Below are 6,544 nucleotides of genomic sequence, written 5' to 3'. Positions count from 1 at the left end.
ACTTATTTACCCCCAGCTTATTACGTTAACTAATAAATAAAAGCAAAGTTAAAATAGTTTCGACTGCAGCTTCAAATTTAGTTTCGGCTAAGTTGGATAACGTGACAGTGGGTCGAATAGAAACCGGTTCTACGTTGCCACCCCCGCAACTAACTGTAAATCGTTTTTTACCACTGCATTCCTCTGCACCCCATCCCTTTGTGTTTACGTGAGTCTTTCGACCAATATTACTTGCATCGATTTTTTCCACTAAGCTTTACTTAGTGTTTCGTAATAAAAACAACTTTACAAGGATGATTTCGTAATGATATATCACATTAGCGATCTCGTTTGCGTGAAATTCAGTTTTTTTTTAAACCTCGCAGGAACTATGGACACATCATCATCATCATATCAGAGGATGGACGTCCACTGTAGGACATAGACCTTTTTTAGTTACTTCCAATCATCACGATCCTGAGCCGTCTGCATACAGCGAATCCCTGCGACTCGCTTGGTGTCGTCAGTCCACCTGGTGGGGGGTCGACCAACACTGTGTTTTATAGTGCGGGTTCGCCATTCCAGAACCCTGGGACCCCAACGTCTATCGGGTCTTCGAACTATGTGCCCTGAACATTGCCACTTCAGCTACGCTTACGGGAAAAAGTAAATATATAAATATATATCATCGTAATCAACCCATATTCGGCTCACTGCTGAGCTCGAGTCTCCTCTCAGAATGAGAGGGGTTTGGCCAATAGTCCACCACGCTGGCCCAATGCGGATTGGCAGACTTCACACACGCAGAGAATTAAGATAATTCTCTGGTATGCAGGTTTCCTCGCGATGTTTTCCTTCACCGTTTGAGACACGTGATATTTAATTTCTTAAAATGCCATCGCCATCATCCGATACCACAATCCCATTTCATTTTTTTTTTTTTATTCTTTACAAGTTAGCCCTTGACTACAATCTCACCTGATAGTAAGTGATGATGCAGTCTAAGATGGAAGCGGGCTAACTTGTTAGGAGGAGGATGAAAATCCACACTCCTTTTAGTTTCTACACGACATCGTACCGGAACGCTAAATCGCTTGGCGGTACGTCTTTGTCGGTAGGGTGGTAACTAGCCACGGCCAAAGCCTCCCACCAGCTAAAATTTCATACTCTCCTCGGCCGGCTCAAACAGACTACACCGATAATAATAAAACGCGTACCACATGAGGCCAGCTACACAGTAGCCGAAGCACTTAGTGATGTCATCAGTAAGTGCGTTCGGCACAACAATGAAGAAGCATGGCACAATCTCCTAACCTTTTCCTATAAAATACTCCATGTTTCCGATGAAAAATCCTGTATCACATCTCTAACACAGAAAATAAAAAATAATATTCGTACTAATAGAGCCATTCCTAATCTATCTCCCAGACCCAGCAAAAGAAAATATTACCTGTTTGAGAAGGTCGAGGAGAAAATTCACGACGGTGATCTCAGGGGTGCAACACGCTTACTTTTTTCTAACGACACCCTGGTACCTGATACACCGGAGACCGCAGCGGCATTGTTATCAAAACATCCTCCTATTTTTGTGGACTCACCCTCTGATCCCTCAGTTTGTCTTCAAGACTCTGAAAAGGATATTATAGCAGCCCTCATATCGTTCTCAAAAGGGTCTGCGTCGGGCCTAGACGGCATTTCTCCGCAACATCTGATTGACCTAACTAGTCATGGAACTGGTACTACTGGGGAACACCTTGTTTCAAGCGTCACAAAGCTGTGTATCAAGAAATTACACCAGTGCTCTACGGAGCAAACCTCATTGAACTTTCAAAAAAAGACGGTGGCGTGCGCCCTATTGCTGTGGGATCGACTCTACGGAGATTAGCGGCGAAAATCTGCAATAGGCAGGCTCGTAAAAAATTTCAAAATCTTTTGAACCTATAAGTAGTGATTCACAGACAGTGTTAGCTGATTTATTACAAATTTACAACAAATTTAGAGATATTGGCCTTGAGCTAAACTTCAATAAATACCAGTTATATTTTTCTGACTCCGTAGATTTTCATCTGGTATGACAAAATCATCAAAATTTCAGTAACTTCACGCCAAATATTAAAACCGTATTCAAGGATAGTCTACATCTCCTTGGATCACCCGTCTTTGATGAAGCCATCCCTCCTCTTCTAACTTATTCGATTTCAAAGCGTTGAGGAGTTTCCTCATCTGTGCTTCGGCTCCATCATCAGATTGACACCAAACCTTCATCGAATTGTAGTGCTTTAAAATACTTAATGAAAACATTAAAAACGTACTAGTTGTTGCTGTAATATTAGAAAGTTCCCCTTGATTTCTTCAAGATCCCATCATCAAATCCTGACATAATTCTATGGGACCAATTGAAAAGCATACCCTTTCAAATGAAAAAGAATTTTTCAAATCGGTTCAGGCGTCTTCGAGTAATCGGTGAACATACATAAAAAAAAGATTGCGACGAATTGATAACCTTCTCTTTTTTTGAAGTCGGTCAAAAAATCCTGATGATGTTTTGGTATCGTGAATTTATAAGCACTTGAGAAAACAGTTATTTAATAATCACAATTTATACAGATACTATTCCTTATTATACCTATCAAAATTCATCAAAATCAATTCAGTTGTAAAAGGGTATCAGATTTATATTTACGTTTATGATAGACCACTCGGACTTCATCCGCGTGGAATTTAGATTTTCAAAATCCAGCGGGAACGATGGATTTTTCCTGGATAAAAAGTAGCCTATGTGTAAATCTAGAGTAAAATCTATTTCCATTTAAAATTTCAGCCAAACCGGTTCAGTAGCCGCAGCGCAAAGGAGGTGCAAACTTACACACTTACACACTAACTTTCGCCTATAGAATATTAGTGTATTGTACATTATTCAAAATTCAAAATTCATTTATTTCAAGTAGGCTCAGTTTACAAGCACTTTTGACACGTCAGTTGACTATTTGTAAAGATTCTACCACCGGTTCGGAAGGCAGGTTCTGCTGAGAAGATACCGGCAAGAAACTCAACAGTTGCTCTTTTGAAAAAGTCATACAGTATTACAATTTACATTTGATAACAATTAAATTACAATTTCTTATAGTTTTATTTCCTGTGTGAAGGTGGAAGCTGATCCAATGGCCTCCAAGCACCTTTGTCGTTAAGGAACTCATCAATAGTGTAGTAACCGCGAAAAAAAATCACATGCCTGCAGCGCTGACGGCTAGACATACGATAAAACTGATCGTGTGTTGGTCGCGATGTGAACGCCATCATGCAGATCGCGACACACGATCAGTTTTATCCGATGTCAGCGATGTAGCATGTGGGCTTATCGGATGGTGAGTGGTTAGCATTAGCAAAATCACGTTTAGAAGAGATACTCCTGTGTATCACTTCTAAACGTGTATATATTTTTTGTAATAATAAAACAAATTATGTTTTAAATTGATACAGCTATTCATGTGGTTATGGTGCATAATGTATCTATGCTATAGTATTCACCAATTATAACTGTCTGTCTTGGCAAAAACTGGCATCTACATCGAATCATCTTCAAGGTCGCATTTATTACATTATGTTAGCATTTCGCAAAAATTGATTGATGTTCCTATCATTAAATTAAATACACAAAAGTTGATTTACAAAAACCAATTTGAGTAAAATTAAATTATTCTGGTCTAAGTTATTTATTTATTTGATTTATTTTTGTTAATTTTTTTAAAGATTTGAAGTACACACTAAATATTGAATACAGTAACAGTGTTTAATTTATAAGCTTTCATAAGACAAATATTTTATTTTATTTAATTATTTTTATTTTTACATAATATCTAATTGACGCTCTTTCCCTCCTATCATTACTACCTACACTTTACATTTACCAGTAGACGCCGCGTGGGTGTAGCCTTCCTGGATAAATGGGCTATTTAACACTGAAAGCATTTTTCAAATCGGACCAGTAGTTCCCGAGATTAGCGCGTTCAAACAAACAAACAAACTCGTCAGCCTTATAATATTAGAATAGATTATTATCAAAAATGTTATTATGTAATAATGACTCTCAGTTACCTTATTTACGTATAGGCATCGATCTATATATATATATCGATATATCATAGTTAAATTTTAGTTTAGTTAAATAAATAAATAAAATAGTAGATATTACTTTATTTGTAAAGTTAAAATTGCACATCAAGTCTTTCTATTCCCATGGTTATTGTTTTCCGGCGCCGGGTGGCCGCGCTGGGATTTTTTTAATAGATAATTGCACACCAACGCAAAAGTGCGTATGTGTGGGGAGCATTTCTGAGAAAAGTTTCATAAGGGGTGCAAGAAATGCGTCGGTGTGCACTGCGTCTCGTATTCACACCTGCTGTTCCACTTGTGTGGGTGCAGGCAGTGCGATGTTGCTACGAGTAGATGCATTTTTTTGGTGCATTTAGTAAATTTGACAACGTCGCGCAATTTTGTTGTTCGGACCGTGAAGTGGCTACAGTTTGGATGTTTACGAAATATTTTATTTAACTTGCTAAGTTGGTAAGATCTTGAAAGTTGGATTCGAACCGCTTCTGTGTTTGAATAGACTCAGATTTGGTATATTTGCGTATTTTCCGTGATATTATTTATATTAACATGGCGAGCTGGTCGATTGATGAAATCTGAAGATTTTTTTATTTAATGACAAGTTAGCCCTTGACTGCGATCTCACCTCGTCGGGTGAGGATGCAGTCTAGGATGCTACTGGTAGTATAAGATCGAAGCGGGCTTACTTAGAAGAGGTAGTTTATGATATTCAGGTTTTAGTCACTTAAATTTAATTATAATACAGTCCATTTATTCTACAAAATATATTTATACATTCTTGTTTGCATCTAAAAATTTGTTGTTTGTTTTGTATTTTCGTTTCAAAATAATGTTTAAAAAATTACTTTTTTCTTCTTTATTCTTGCTTCTTTATTGCGTCTTTGCTTATCTACTACTACTTTTTAACCGACTTCCAAAAAGGAGGAGGTTCTACGATTGGCTGTACGTATGTTTTTTGTGTAACTTGTATTATTTGCAACTGCGTGAAAATCCATGAATTGTTTACTATCGGACGCCTCCGTCTTCGTTCTTCGGAAACCATGTTCTTTTCTGGGATGAAAAGTAGGCTATGTGCTAGTCCAGGGTATTATATATCTTCGTTTTAAATTTAAGCCAAATTGGTTTAGTAATTGCGACGTTAAATAGTAACAAACATCGATACAAACTTTCGCGTTTACAATATTAGTAGGATGTTCTGCTTGCTCTTGATTTACACAACTCTAATAATAGATGTACCTATTCAAAGTACCTACATATATGTTCGATCTCTATTAAAGTACGTATAGATTGCAGCAAAAATTCCCAACTTCCTACGAATAGGTGAAGGACATGACATTAGAGCTTGCATAGCACTATAACTACTTTTTTTTTAAACGGCGTGTAGCTTTAATAAATATAGCGATTACTAATCACCATATAATAACACGTCTGGTCAATTCGAGTTATTCTGAAACGGGAGCGTTCGTAGAATTAGCTCCACCAAAGTGACCTCAGACACTAAAGTCAAATCGGAGACTGAATCTAATTAATGGTCGAAGAGGCGATTTGTTGCTTCGCCGCCATGCAATATATCAGTGCATACAATATACGAATATAATCAGACCGATGTCAATGACTGTTTGTGACACTTTGTTTTTTTTTATTCATTATGACCAGATCTTGTTTTGGTCAGATTCGAGTTACGGACATTTTTGGCCATCCAATGAATATTAATTAAACTAATATACCTACGTACATTTTGTAGATCGCATGCGTTAAAAAGTGAAAGTCGAGAGCTAGAACTCCCTCATTTTTGACAGCCTCTGTGGCGCAGTGGTATGCGCAGTGGACTTACAAGACAGAGGTCCTGGGTTCGATCCCCGGGAGAATCATAATTGATTTTAATTTTCCTCGGCAAAATATAAGAAATCATCTCCCTAGTTGCTAGTCACCTAGCTTCGCCGTAACCCTTAGAAAAACGATCTTAAAGATTAAACTTTAAGGTTATCTAACGAAGAGTTGCCAACTTTCCACGAAGCTTAGGGTCTAGAGACTTGATGATGACATGATGGTTATCTATGAATTGACGTCTCATATGTATCATCATCATCATCATTTTCAACCCATATTCGGCTCACTGCTGAGCTCGAGTCTCCTCCCAGAATGAGAGGGGTTAGGCCCATAGTCCACCACGGTGGCCCAATGCGGATTGGCAGACTTCACATACGCAGAGAATTAAGAAAATTCTCTGGTATGCAGGTTTCCTCACGATGTTTTATCTTCACCGTTTGAGACATGTGATATTTAATTTCTTAACTATGCACACAATTGAAAAATTAGAGGTGCCCCGGACCGGATTCGTACCCACACTCTCCGGAAACGGAGGCAGAGGTCATATCCACTGGGTTATCACGGCTCAGTCTCTTATGTGTGGTACTAAGAAAATAATAGCTAATGGTTACTTAAACAACAGAAC

Source organism: Bicyclus anynana, chromosome Z, assembly GCF_947172395.1.
Source record: "Bicyclus anynana chromosome Z, ilBicAnyn1.1, whole genome shotgun sequence".
Taxonomy (NCBI): Eukaryota; Metazoa; Arthropoda; class Insecta; order Lepidoptera; family Nymphalidae; genus Bicyclus; species Bicyclus anynana.
The sequence above is the reverse complement of the archived record's forward strand: the minus strand, read 5'-3'. Positions refer to the sequence as shown.